Raw genomic sequence first — 15,080 nt, forward strand, 5'->3', positions numbered from 1 at the left:
AGGCAAAGACTGAAATTAAATCTATAGCTTTAGTAAGTTATATAAATTTAAGATACACATACACAAAACAACATTATACTTTACAGGGACATAATCATTTCAAAGGGCATTAGCAAACATGTTAGAGAGCGCACCTCTGGAGGAAGACAGAAATGATGGGGGGAGAAAATAAAATAGATTAAAGAAAATTAACTTCAAGAAGAAAGAATCCTGGCTTGAAATAATGACGTGATGTGTCATAAGTGGAGGAATATGGCTAATTCGACACCTGACACCGAGGCAAAACAAACAAATAACCAATAAACAGTTTACCAAATTTAAACTCACTTGCTTTTAAATTTAAAACACTCTCAAGGAATGCTTGGGTCAAAAAGAAAAACAAAAGCGGTCACAGACTCCACAGACCATAAAAACAAAGGCAATTTTGCATCAAAATTTATTAGATGTACTCAAACTTTGATTCCGTATAAAATTCATAAGGCCTCTATAGCTTTTATTATTAAACAAGAAAGAACATAAGTATATGACCTAAAGAGTCACCTCAAATCTTGGGGAAAGGACATCAAAATAAACCCAAGGAAAGTCAGAGGAAGGAACTGATGATGACAAATTTAATATGAAAGCATCAGAAAACAGGAAAGAACTGGTTCTTTGAAAATTTAAAAAAAAAAAAGAGGAGGAAGGAAAGAAAATAGCAGACAAATTCTGGTAGATGTAGTCAGCACTAACACAAAGGAAAACACTTCTCTGAACCGTCCGGCTGAAGGCTATGGAGAAATTTGTCACACCTCAGGCGGGAAGGCCGGGGGAGGGACGGTCTCACTCCCAGGTCAGCGCCCAGCAGTGGGAAGGGCGTTATGACCCGGCACTGGTCAGACCCAGCATGGGCAACCGGCTCCTCCGCGGTTCCTCTGCGTCTGGCTGGGCCGCGCAGTCAAACACCAGCTCTGCGTGCTTGGTCTTTGGTCTGCTGTCCAAGCTCATGTCTTCTTCCTGGAGGTCCCTGCCGGCCCTCGCACCCAGATTTCCAGCTTTCTGCCTGTTGTGGTTTTGCTTGCTCTTCTCCCATCAGATTCTAGCTACGGTGTCAGAGTGAAATGATCCCTGTGCACCGACCCTCAGGTACAGCCCCCCAACGTGATTGGAGGTTCACACTGTTTCCGATGGAGCCCCGCTTTCTCAGGAAGTCCATGCCGAGCTGTCCCTCATCCTGGCCCCACAGGCAGTGTACAGCTGGACTCCCAGGAGGACTGTGGCGGATGAATGATACTTCTCCCTAGCTTTCAGTCCTGCAGACTTCCCTCCAGGTATGCTCTACTGTGGTCACTGTCATCAGTGTATGGGAAGGGCCAGAGAAATTAGACCCCTCCGGTGGAATCAGTCACCTTCTTACTCTTAAATTCTTCTAACCGTCTATAAAGCCATCTTTAGCCTGTGCTCCTGGGGAAGACAAAACATACCTCCTCCTACAGCTTATCTGCATCCACTTTTTATATTCATAGCACATAACTAACTATATGTTCAAGAATAAAAAGAAAAATTGCCATCAGTTTTCCTTAAAAAAATAACTTGCCTATTTAACTGCAAAAATAATGCATCCTCATTTTAAAAAGCCAACGCTACAGAAATAGTTGGAGGAAAGAGTTGGTAATCTTCCTCTGCCTCCTCTCCAATTTCACGCACTCCCCTCCCCTGTAACATAACAAACGTTAACAAGTGAAGTATATGTTTTCATAGTTTCCTCTCTATCTGTTCACATGTACTGTTGGTTTACGTTAAACGTTTAAGTATATATGACCTCATCTTTGTGGACTGATGGGAAACCACAGCTCCTGTCTGGCGTCCCTTTGTTTCACAGTTAATTTTAGTGGTCAAGTAGTGAGTAAAGACCCAAAAGAATGTGTGGCTAAATAACCAACTGGACCACAGGACCATGTCCCAAGGAGGTCACTCTCTTTGATTTTTAATATAGAATTTCCAGTTAGCAAGCAGAGTTAGCTAGACTGATGGCCCAAAACGTTCTGTGCTAGAAAACAGATCAGGTTGGAAGATTTTCAGAAAAACCTGCTTTTCCACTACCATCAGCTCTCCACATTTAAGAGAAAAACTTTTCAGGAGAAGCTAATAAGGTGACAGACATCTGGTTTCTAATCACTGTGAAATCATAAGCAAAACATTCACTGTTAAAAAAAACCTGTCACTTGTTGAACATGGACACTGCTAGCATAAATGATCCCTACAGGCCACCCCAGTTTCATCGAAAACCCCCAGAGGGAGCACAGAGGGATGTAGCCCCTCAATCAAGTAGAAGTGAATCAGCTATAATCTGGCTACAAGGACCAGGTTTCACAGGCGGCCCTCATTCTGCTGCTCTGATCATTTCAGCGGAATTGCTCCAATTCAGGCCTGGTATTTGCTAAAGCTGACTTATTCTCCAAACTACAGGGAGATGGCTTCACTACATGCTAGTCTAGTCTGGGCAGGTACAAATATTTGCAAGGCCCCTTTGAGTGTCTATTCCTTGCACATGAAATGAATGTGAGTTTGTGAGGTTTGGAAATGTCAATGAATAGAATTGCCTGATCACCCAAGGACTTGCTTCGTGGGTGTGTTTAGAAGTGGAGAGGTGTGATGCGACTTATCAGCAAAGGGAGTGTCCATGGCAACCAGCCCCAGGTTTCCTTGGAGATACTGTGCTTTGGCGAGAAGCCAGTGCAAGTGCATTGCACTGGAGTCCAGGAAAGAACAACGACACAACCTTTGCACGGGGACAGATTGCTGCAGACGTGCATTTCACGCTAGAGACGGATGTGAGCTCCATACAGAGGAAGCATGCAGCAAACACAACAAAACTGAGGATTCTAAAACAGGAAGTCTTGAAACAGGATCCATACTGGCCCTAATCTCCGTTGAGCAGAGGAAGCTATGTGAGTTAACCTTTCAAGCAATTTTTCCAAAGATCACCTTTTACCAATTAAGGAAATAAATGTTCTTCCAAAATATAAAAATGTGAAATGTGAAGGCAGAATTAGAGGGCCATCTAAAATATTAAAAGAATTGAAATTAAAATTAGGAAATTAAAATTTAGTAAGTGAAGATGATGAGCACAAAATTGGAGAGCCCACGAACATCACAGTCTTGGTACTGAAGTGTTTCTGTTCAGCTATAGGTCTCTCTCTTTTCTAGGGGAGGCAGCTGTTCACACTGTTGTCTCTCTTTTATCTTTCTGTCTTTTACTTTAGGAAAAAAAGAGGAGAAAGGGACGGAGCTTTTAGAATAGCTGAAGAGGCTCTGAGGAATACGCAATGAGAACCCAGATGAGAACTGAACAGCAGTACCGACGAAAGCAGAGTTAACAGCCTGGCTGGCTGTGCAGTGCACCCAGTTTCTCCCATGACTAATACTAAATTATTAGTGCTAAATGGAGCCAGTTTAGCACCACTGCCAAACTGAACCAACGTTCATGCCGTGCAAATATTCCAGGAGACCTGTGGTTGAATTCCTCTTTATAGGCTTAGAGCCCCATTGACATTCACTGTGTATTCCGTGCGCGTGTGTGCGTATGTGTGTTTGGGTGTGTTTACTTCTTGGGGAAAAAAGAAAACAAACTGTAACTGTTAACTATTATTCCCAACTTGAGACCCATAATGATCTGGGGGCATTGTTCTCAGAAAGATCAACATTACATTGTAGGAACAGATAGACGTGAGACAGCTATATACCAGCTTGCTTTTCACTAGAGCTACTAAAGAAGAGGAAGGGACCTGCCTATTAATTTCACTTCAACAGAAGGAGTAGCGTTCTCATTGGATGGTACCGCTGCCCATCATTTTTGCCTTCAGAAGAGTATTAGGAGGAAAAGAATCCCTCTCCTGTTTAAGTTAAAATGACCCAAGTCCTCCGTGTCTGTCCCACAACCCCAAAGAGGAGAGTTTAGCTCTACTCAGATGTAAGAAATGAAAATTAGTCTCAAAAGCAGAGAGCTGAATACTCAGGCAGAGAGTATTTGACTATTCTTACACAAACTACAAGGGGTGTGTGTGTGTGTGTGTGTGTCTTTAGAAAATAAATGAGCAATTGAGTAACCATTTGACTGGTCTCTAAGCTCCTTAGCATCGTGAAATTTTGCCTCATTGCTCATTAAAATATTCAAGTATGTCTAGTCCACAGAATGAAGTCCCCTCTGATTTTGTCAAGCACGTAATATAATAAAGCATTTAGAGAGCAGGGCAACATTCCAGATTCTCTCTTGGTTATCCAAACATGTGAAGGATTATGCTACTCAGAGTAAAAGGCTATGCCTTAAACTGCCCAGGGAAATACTCCACCGTCCAAGCCTGCTTCAGTAGTATACTGGTAAACGTTCAACAGTCAGCTCTCTAGGTGCGGAAATGCCCTGATTTGTAGCATCTGCCAATTTCCATGGTGTAAAACTTCCACTGTGGCTGATTTCAAGCTACTGAGGGTTTCACGAATGGCTTGCAAAATTCCTGAAAATATGACATTCAGCTCTTGCAAAGCGGCACAGACAGCTCCAGCACGCCACTGCAGATGGGTTTCCAAATCACTGCTGAAGTAATGGAGTAATGAAGTAATACTCTAAGTGCAGACAAATTTACCAAATGCAACAAGAAATAAACATCCTCTTAGAGATGGAGTTTAAGTCCAAAGCTTAAATAGCTTTTTGTAGAACCGGATTCCACAAAAGGTCCAAAGTTTGTGAAGAGCCATTCTATTCTGGTTTTCATTTTATTTTCAATCATGAAATAAACGGCATGCTCATTATAAAACAATTGGAAAATGCAGAAAATAATTTTCTTGGGAAGCCCACGGCTGCGCCCCTCAGGAACTAATTTGAAAGTCACTGATGGGAACTGAGAAATAACCCAGGGCTTGGAAAACTGAAACACATTTTCTGATGTGTCCCATACTCTGTGAATTGATTTCACCAACCTTCCTTGTCTTGTACTTTGCCTTTTTATATTGTGATAAAAAACTCTGTGCCTCAACAGCATATGTCTGAATCTCCAGGAAAGGGTTCTGCATGATCGGGAGGAAAAGTGACACACAATAAGGTGGGACCCTATCGTGGAGTCATCACTTTTACAGTCACTGATTTAAACAAAGAAGTCCCTTCACCGAATAAACCATGAAATTGCAACATACAGATGGAGATTCAAATCACTGTTAGTATGATTGTACAAAGTCATATTTAAGATACACATCATTCATTTATTCCATTTTAAAAAGTTTTGGAGGTAACATGGTCATCAAAACACAGTCTCTGCCCACGTGGAATTTACAGACTAGGGGAGAAGAAATACGGCAGACACTTACACACACATAGGTGTATAATTACCAATTCTAGTGAGCACCATCACAGAAAAGGACAAAATACTATCAGAGTATGCCAGGTGGTGTTTGATTTGAGATATAAAGGGTGAGCGGGAATTAATTAAGGGAAGGGGATGAAAGGGGCGAACATCCCAAGCAGAGGGGGCTGCTTGTGCAGGGATCTTGAGGTGGGGAGGTGGGCGGGGCCTCGGCAGAACCGGCTCTTTGCTGCTGTGGCTGGAGACTGAGTGCTCAGGGGAGGGTGGAGCGGGTGGGGCTGCAGGAGTGGAGGCAGGTGCCAGGTCACGAGAGCCATGGGGCGTAAGGCTCTGAAGTCAAAATGTAATGAATATTAATCACCGAGATCTACTTATCTAGCGTCCAGATCATGGCCCCAAAAGCTGCTCTGTAGAGCAGAGGGTCAGGAAGAAGGGAGTCAAAGTCGGCTTCAGACGTCCCTTTTCAGGGAGGATCAATATATCCCAAATAATTTTTGACATAAATTTTAATTATTAGTGATAGCCAACTTAAAATAGAAACAAAATGCATAATCTCTAATATGGAAAGAAGGAAAAAGGGGAATCGGTCAAGAAAATGTCATGAAAACAGATAAATTAGAAAACAACCACTCTTGCCTTCTTCCTGACTTAAGTGGTTGTTTCTTTAAATAAAACATCACGCTCCGGTCAGACATTTTTTAAATTAAATGTAACAGAAATGTATTTTAACCTTGGTTTTAAATTTAGGAAGAGGTGGAATTTTATTAAATACTTTTTTTGTCAAATGCTGTTTTTCTAAGATCTACTAATATGATTGACTATGTTAATAAATTTCATGATGTCTAATTAACCTTGCATTCCTGAAATAAACCCTACTGGTAATTTTCTTTTTATACACTTTCTGCTGTGACTAAAAATACTTACCATTTGCTGGCTAAGATAACGAATAAAAATATATATAATAAAGATGTTATTATTAATATAAATCATGGGAGTATGTACCTGAAAAGCCAAAATGATCAACTAAAAAAGGAACTGCACTAAAAATCAAATTGAATTATTCAGAAATAAAAAGCTAATAAAGTTCATCTGATGTAATGCTTATGCAAGAATCTCTTTTTTCCTCTTTCTCTCTCTCAACATGGGATGGACCTCATCTCCTAGATTTTTTGAATAAATAGTTTGGAGACAATTGGATAACCACATATTCACACAAGTTTGATCTGGACCTCAACTCAATTACTAAAACAAATCTCAAATGGTTTAGAGGTAAATGTTAAGACGGAACATTAAACAAAGAAGAAGAGATTATGAGCCTATGTTTACATGTGAAAGACTTTCTGACACAAATGTTGGGAAGCATTTCAGAAAAACTGATTGACTTGGTAATATAAAACCCCCAAACCTGCATACATTTAAAGATGTAAAAACAAATTGAAAGGCAAAAAAAAATTGAAGGAAATGTTAAAAATATATGCAATAAGTGATTGGTTTCTTAAAAGTGTAAGACAATTTTTTAAAAATCATTTTAAAAAAACTGAACATCCTTTTGAAAAGAGTCATAAATATGAAATCTGGTCAAGGAGAAAAACCAATGATAGCAAATACAGAGCTTCCTCAGCTGTTAACGGGTTCATCCTGATAAACCCACTGTAAGCTGAAAATACCATTAAGGCAAAACTGCATTTAATACACCTAACCTACTGGGCACCATAGCTTAGCCTAGCCTACCTCAAACATGCTCAGAACATTAGCCTACAGCTGGGAAAAATCATCAACACAAAGTCTGTTTTATAATAAAGTGTTGAATATTTCAAGGTGACCTTTGAACAACATGGGAGTTAGGGGTACTGACCCCCGTGCAGTGGAAAATCCCAGTATAACTTATAGTAGGTTCCTCTGAATCTGTGTTTCCACAACCTGGGATTTCAACCAATGACGAATTGTGTAGCAGTGTAACATTTACCACTGAAAAAAATTCAGATATAAGTGGTCCTTCAGTTCAAACCTGTGTTGTTCAACGATCGACTGTAGTTTATTTAAGATTGTACTGAAAAGGAAAATAGAATGGCTGTATGTGTAAAGAACCGTTGTAAGACTATCGGCAGTTTACCTTTGAGATCACACGGTTGGCTGGGAGCTGCGGCTCACTGAAAACGTCCAGCATCATGAGAGGGTATCCACCACATATCACTAGCCTGGAAAAAAAAAATCACAATTCAAAATTTGAAGTACAGTTTCTATTGAATGCATATTACTTTTGCATTATTGTAAAGTTGAAAAATTGCGCCCATCTTAAGTCAGAGACTGTCAGTACATATCTGGGCAAATATTCAACCTAAACAGCAAAGATATGCAAATTAGTGTAACAACGTTATCTTTCAGTAACCAGGTTGACAATTATTCAACTGGTGTGGGTTTAGGTAAATTAATTTTTTATTAACATTCTGATTCATAGACAAATAATTATTACAAATTTTGATAAGAAAATTCTTAAAAGTTTGCATAACTCTTGAAGTACTAGTTATATTTTTAAATTTTGTGAAAATATTTGCAAACGTACAACAAAGAGCTCTCCTTGAGGTCACACATTGACATGGTTAAGAATGCAGACTTTGGCTTCAGGCACCTCAGGTGTACTGTTCAATCTGTCTAAACTTCCCTTTCTCCATCCCCAAAATGAGCAAAATAACAGCATCTGAGTTAAAACACTCTGATGATTAAACGAGTACTATGTGTAAACATACCAAAGTGCTTGGGAAATTTTGTGCATCATTATTATTTGTTTTATTATCATTATTGTCATTATCATCATTATTTTCAGATGGCCAAATTGCATGTGGCACAAAGTCTGCATTTAATAAAAGTCGTTTATTTGTGTATTCACAGAGCCTACTACACTGCGAGCGCTTTCCCAGACCCTGGGAATACAGCAGTAAATCCAAGTCCCAGTCCTCACTGAAGCTGCGTGTAGTGGGAGGAGTTCCAGCACAAGCAATTAAACAAGATGATTTTGTTTGTCGGAGACAAACTATGGAGAAAAATTAAGCAGGATCAGAGCATTGGAGGAAGGCCTTTCTACTTGATAGAGGCTCCACATTTGAAAAAAAAGTTAAAAATCTGAAAATACTGATGAGCAAATCATGCAGATATTAAAAGGAGAGAGAACAAGTGTAAAGGTGTTTGACATTTGAAGCAGCGAGGGGTCAGTGTGACGACAGCTATTTTAGCAAGAGAGAGAGAGGTGTCAGGCAGACAGTGAAGTTTAAAACACCGAGGGTCTTGTGGGCCACTGTCAAGTCTTTTTTTCTCTGAGAGTGATGGTAAGATTTCCAGCAAATACATGACATGACCTGATACACATTTCTGAAGCATCCCTCTTGCCACTGTAGTCAGGCTCATGGTGAAAGCAAGGGGATCACCCAGAAACCTAATGCAGCTTCTAGTGAAGAGACATCATTAGTGGCTTGGGCTAGGGTAGTAGCCAGAAAAGTGGAATACTGGATGTATTTTGAAGGAAGAACTTGCTGAAAAAAAATCAGAAGATTCAACATGACTATTAATTTTTGGTGTGGCCCACTGATGGACTGAGACTATCATTTCCAGTCATGGGGAGGTGTGCAGTCAGGTGTTCAGTGTTGGGCATGTTAAGTCTGAGACGTCTATTGGAAATCAAGAGGAGACACTAGGTGGGAAGTTGGCTGTGTGAGTCTATTTATGTGTTTCCAGGGAATATGACCAGCTGGGGCATGCAAATATGAGAATTTTCTGCACAGAGATGGTATTTGAAAGTCATGCAACAAACTGGAAGAGATCAAAGGAGTGAGTGCAGATGGAGTAAACCAGAGGTCGAAGAACTCAGCCCTGGAACTCCCCCTTACTTGGGGTCAGGAAATGGGAAAAGAGGAAAGAGAGGACCTTAGAAGCCAAACGAGGACAATGTATCCAGAGAAGAATGGTTATGAATGAACAGTTATGTGTTGCTAATCAGAGGACTGAAAAGACCGACATCATTAGGGTAAAACATTATTCTAAGTCCATGGTTCTCAAAGCAGGATCCCAGGACCAGCACCACCAGTATCACCAGGGATCTTGTTAAATATGCGGATTCTTGGGCTCCATCCAGATCTACCAAATCAGAAACTCTGGGGGTGGGGTCTAGTAGTCTGTCTTCACAAGCCCTACAAAGGATTCTGGTGCAGGGTCAAGTTTGAGAACTGCTGCTGTAAGGGGATGGGATTATTGTCAATTTTTATTTACTTCTCCTTTTTCTCCTATTAATCATATATATTTTTGCCTTGAGTATGAATGATCCATAATGAGTCTCCACTTTTAAAGGATGCAATGTCATATATCTGGGTTGAAGTTACTGAATGATCCAGTTGAAATACTGATATATTTCTTTGTAGAAGAGCTAAGTTATTGAAAATAGCTAATTGTATATTTCAGAAAAGTACTCACATGAAGCTAAAAGTGTTTATCAAGTCACCACCTAATATGTCATTGCCTCCTTTCTTCTGTCAGCACTGCATAAACATTGCTCTGGTAAACAAAGGTGGGTATATCTGACAAGCTTTAAAGTCATTAGGAGAAAAGGCAAACATAATTTTTAAAAACCTTTCCCATCTTCGGTGTACAATGTTATCAGTCATTTTGACTGTCACGGGGCAATCTGTGCACCCTAAGTTGGTGAGGGGGTATTGAAAAAAAGGTAAATGTTGCACTCTTCATATTGAGAGAAGGGACAGTGTAGGCCTTTTATACTTTGGGTATTACATCACATTTTGGTTTTGTAGTTCATTCATCTCAAATTTCTAAAAAGCTATCCAGAAGCTCTAATTTTTATTACATAAACTATATGGGAATGTAAAAACTCCAACACATCATTTCCAAGCCCTGTTCCAGGCTTCCTACTCCCAAAGAGACATAGTAATGAAGAAATAGCTTTAGTTTTAGCAAGCATTTATTTTTCCCCCACCAGAAAAATAAAAAGGATTTCAAATAATTACTTCAGGTTCGTCTTTTGCAAGGTTTTACTCTTAGGATTTAGTTTGCCTGTGACAAAGAAAAAATTAAACAAATCCAAAGTATCTGAAACAAGGTAACAGTGTCTTTCTAAAGACATGGAGAGAGACAGTCCTGGACTGACACAGTGCTTGTGGGTGCAGAATCCCAGTCTTTTGTATTCTGCTGGGGAATGGCCTCCATTCCCAGGGTCTCCTTGTGGTCCAAAATGCCTGCTGTGATTCCAGCAATCACATCTTTATTCCAGCCCACAAGGAGGAGAAAATGGAAGGCCAAAACACATACACCATTTTAGAATGTTTCCCAAAATCATGCACCCAATTTCTGCTTATATACAATTGGGAGAACTCGTTCACAAGGCACCACATGGCTGCCAAATCACTTCAATTATGCAGAAAAAAAATCATTCAACAGATTAAAAATCAGGTTCTGATCTAAAGACAAAACACACACACACACACACACACACACACATTTAGCAATTTAGGAGTAGAAGGAAATTCTTTACCTCGATGATAAATATACATAAGAAACAAAACCAAACCTATAGTGAGCATTACCACTGATGGAAAACGTAAACACTTTCTTTAGAATCAGGGGAAAATAGAACACCCACTACTCAAAAAATGTGCTGGCCATATTGTAAGACAAGAGGATAAGGATTAGAAAGAAAGAAAATAAACATCATTGTTTATAAATTATATGGTTACCTCATAAAAAGCCCTTTGGAATTTTAGATTATCTCCCATTTAAAAAAAAAGACTGAAAAATGCAATGACATTAACATTTAAAACTTCTACTGATCGAAGACATAAGATAAAAAATTTTTTTAAAGTTACAAATAAGGAGATGCTCACAAAACATATAACAGAGTTCAACTTTAGGAGTAAAACAGTAAGTCAATAAGAAAAAGATAACACAATTTTAAAACCAAGCAAGCCAAATAATCAGACATTTCCCAATAAACATATGAAAAGATGCTCCTCTTGATTAGTAATCAAAGAAATGTAAACTAAAGTCACAACAAGAAACCATTTCATGCCAAGCAAGCTGGCCAAAATCTTAAAGTTCAGATGTTACCAGTGGGCACCTCCGGGCTCAGACACGGGTGCAGGCACTATGAGTTTGAAAATCTAGAGTTATCTAGTCAAGGTGTTTGTGAGACACCCTGTGATCCAGCAGTTCCACTCTCAGGATGAATATCCTCGGTGGGAGGGTACAACTGAGTGGTAGAGCGTGTGCTCAGCATGCATGAGGTCCTGGGTTCAATCCCCAGTACCTCCATTAAATAGATAAGTAAACCTAATTACCTCCCACCAACAAATTTTTTTTAATTAAGGAAAAAGCCCAATAAACTTCATCCAACATATATTTAAAAAAATAAATATCCCTGATAAGGTCTTCCACATTCCAGAAGACATATTTAAGGATGCGAGGTGGTTGATTTTTATGTGTCAGTTTGACTGGGCTAAGGGATGCCCAGAGAGCCAGCAGAACATTATCTCTGGGTGTGTCTGTGAAGGTGTTTCCACAAGGGATTAGCAATTGACTCAGCAGACTTAGTGAAGAAGATCCGCCCTCGCAGTTCGGGTGGGCATCCTCCCATCTGCTGAGGGCCTGAACAGAATGAAGGGCAGAGGAAGGGGGGAGGTTGCTCTCTGCTTGTGCAGGGACGTTGGTCTTTTCCTTCCCTTGGACACCAGTGCTCTGAGTGCCTTCAGACTCCGACCATGACTTTCACCATCAGGTCCCCTGGTTCTCAGGCTTTTGGACTCAGACTGAAATATACCGCTTGCTTTCCTCATTCTCCAGCTTGCGGACAGTAGACCGTGGGACTTCTCAGCCTGCATAATTTTGTGAGCCAACTGCTAAAATAAATCTGTCTGTCTCTCTCTATATAAATATATATATATATATATTTAGGAATGGAAGGAATGCATACATACATAGAATGAGTGTGTGTGTGTGTGTGTGTGTATTTCCAATTGGTTCTGTTTCTCTGGAGAACCCTGAATAATACTTTAATGTCAGCTTGGTGTTTTTATTACAAAAAAACAATTGCGCACAATCTTAATGCTGGATGGAAAAATGGATAAATAAATGTGGGTATATTCATAGAATAGAACACTGGGCAGCAGTGAAAACAGGGGAATTTCAGCTGTATGAATCAAAATGGATTATGCTCTCAAAATGGAAAAAGGAAGTCACAGAATATATATCCCACATCCCATAAATAGATGTCTAAGGACATCTTCAGAGAGTTCAGAGATGCACAAAACTAAAATGCACTGTTTAACAGTGAAAATCTATGTGTTAAGATTTAAAGACAAGCAGTGGAATTATAAGCACGAGATTCAGGTCAGAGGTTAATTCTGGGGGGTTAGGACAATGAGGATTCATAGGGGACCTCAAAAGTATCAATAATGTTCTAGTTCTTAAGCTACATGAGGTTTTTGTACCTTATACACTTTGCTTTAATGTACATAATATTTCATAACAAAAATGATGCATAATATAAATAAAGTGAGTTGAATGCATATCACCGCTCTGTCCATATGACTAGTCTTCACTAAGAATCGTTTTAGAAATCAAACTAAATCTTACATGAATCTCATCTGTTGCATCTGGTGTTACACTACACGCCACCGCCATCATAAAGCATTTCCCAAAGAGAGGCTTGTGTTTCCGTGCAGCCTGGTTTCAGATGATAATAGGGCAGTGATCCTCATCCTTCGTCTTTCTTATGAAAATGCTCCAGTCTGATTTCTTCCAGAGCCAGCAGCATTACTTTCATTTGCAAAATCGGCTATAAGCCCCAGTGACAGGATTTCCTATGGTCTTACCCTCCTTCTCAGTTGCATCTCTCCTGCACTGTAGCTGCTCTCACATCTCTCTCCACCCATTCTTCTCAAGTCCAACCCCACAACAAAATTCTCCCAGAACAAACTAAGTAATCGACTTCGTCCTGCCACCCTTTTTCAATGTTCCCTTTCCATGCCAGCAATTCTTCCTCACTTCTTAAATGGAAACAGAGCAAGCCAGTCTCTTTCCTGGTAACTGCTCAGCTCCATCTACCCATTTCCCAGATTCTGTTCAACCAAAGCATAGAAACTGGGCCAGGAGACTCAGACCATGCCTTAGAAATCTAAAAAAAACAAAACATAAATACAAAACAGAAACAGACTCACAGACATAGAATACAAACATGTGGTTGCCAAGGGGGCAGGGAGTGGGAAGGGACAGACTGGGATTTCAAAATGTAGAGTACATAAACAAGATTATACTGTATAGCACAGGGAAATATATACAAGATCTTATGGTACCTCACAGTGAAAAAAATGTGACAATGAATATATATATGTTCATGCATAACTGAAAAATTGTGCTCTACGCTGGAATTTGACACAACATTGTAAAATGATTAAACTCAATAAAAAATGTCAAAAAAAAGAGAAATGAATGAAAGGTGGAATGTATGTACCTATATGTATGGCTTGGACATTGTGCTGTGCACCAGAAACTGACACATTATAACCAACTATACTTCAATTAAAAAAAAAAGAAATTGATGAAAGGGTCATATCACCAAAAATAAAATTTTCTGTGGCAGAATTGTTCTTTAACAGAATTTCCTCTCAGGAAAAGTTTAAAACACTTATAATTTAATACCTTTCTTTCCATTTCAACCATTTCTGTGTCCCTTGGGGCAAGAACACCTTGATAGTGTGTGGTGTTAAGAATGTGGCCTTTAGAGTCTGGAAGACTGGGGTTCAATCCCAGGTTGAGTAAATTATTTAATGTCTTGGCATCTCATTTCCTTCTATTAAGTTGGGCTATAAATGCCAACTTACTGGGCTTTTGTGAAATTAAATAAGGCAATCCTCATAGAGCATCTTGTGGAAACTCTTGACCCTTAGAAGGCTAGGCATTCAGTAACTGGTAGCTCAATGATACATTTAATACTCTTTTAGAAGCAGTATAGGGAAAGAAAATGTCAATCAATGATGGGTCCCTTGGTGATCTAACTTTCCTATATGAGAAACTCACTCACAGAATCTCGCTCACACACACACACACACACCACTGAAAGCTATACAGTGACACATAGTTATTGTTCAATTAGTAGTGAGAACTACACAAAGAATAGGGTCTTAGGGACAAAGGCTGAAAGAGTTCAGGAGAGTTCTGGGTGTGGAGTTTCCAAAGACAAAAGGGAAAGAGTCTATCATTGTAGGGAAAAATCATTGTATTAGCTGAGACAAGTGGAGGCCTGATTAGATCCTTCCATTCATTCATTCATACTTCTTCAATTTCTTCAGTTGGAACAGAATAAACCTATCTACCTTGAAAAATAATTACAACCCTGTTTCCCCTGCCCGTCATTGCTTGTTCCCTTCTCCCCACCACCAGCAGCTCTGAAACAGAAGATCCTTCTGGGAAGTGTCTTAGTAAATATGGACCTCAATTAACAAAACTAGAATTTAATATCCACTAAAATATAATCTTTTTTCTCTCTAAAGTTACCCTCAGTTTTCTCCAAGGAAAACAGGCAGCGGCTGGTCGCTCTCCCGCGTGGCTCCAACTGCTTTAACATCTTTGAGTGATGTGCAAATTTTCCTCTCTCACCCTCATCAGTACTTCTCTTCTGCACCCATTCAGGAACAGCAGTTTCCAGGAAACACCTGAGCAAGAAGCAGAGACAGGACTAGCAAGAGTTCCTTG

General features: G+C 39.7%; 1 long non-coding RNA gene across 1 annotated transcript; it reads left to right on the forward strand.

Annotated features, from left to right (window-relative positions):
- Nucleotides 1–941: 941 nt before the first annotated feature.
- LOC140689839 (uncharacterized) lies at nucleotides 942–4,188 on the forward strand. Its single transcript, XR_012064975.1, has 3 exons — nucleotides 942–1,307; nucleotides 2,775–2,927; nucleotides 3,243–4,188. It is a non-coding gene; the product is annotated as an uncharacterized lncRNA (long non-coding RNA).
- Nucleotides 4,189–15,080: the final 10,892 nt, after the last annotated feature.

Source organism: Vicugna pacos, chromosome 27 (assembly GCF_048564905.1).
Source record: "Vicugna pacos chromosome 27, VicPac4, whole genome shotgun sequence".
Classification (NCBI taxonomy): domain Eukaryota; kingdom Metazoa; phylum Chordata; class Mammalia; order Artiodactyla; family Camelidae; genus Vicugna; species Vicugna pacos.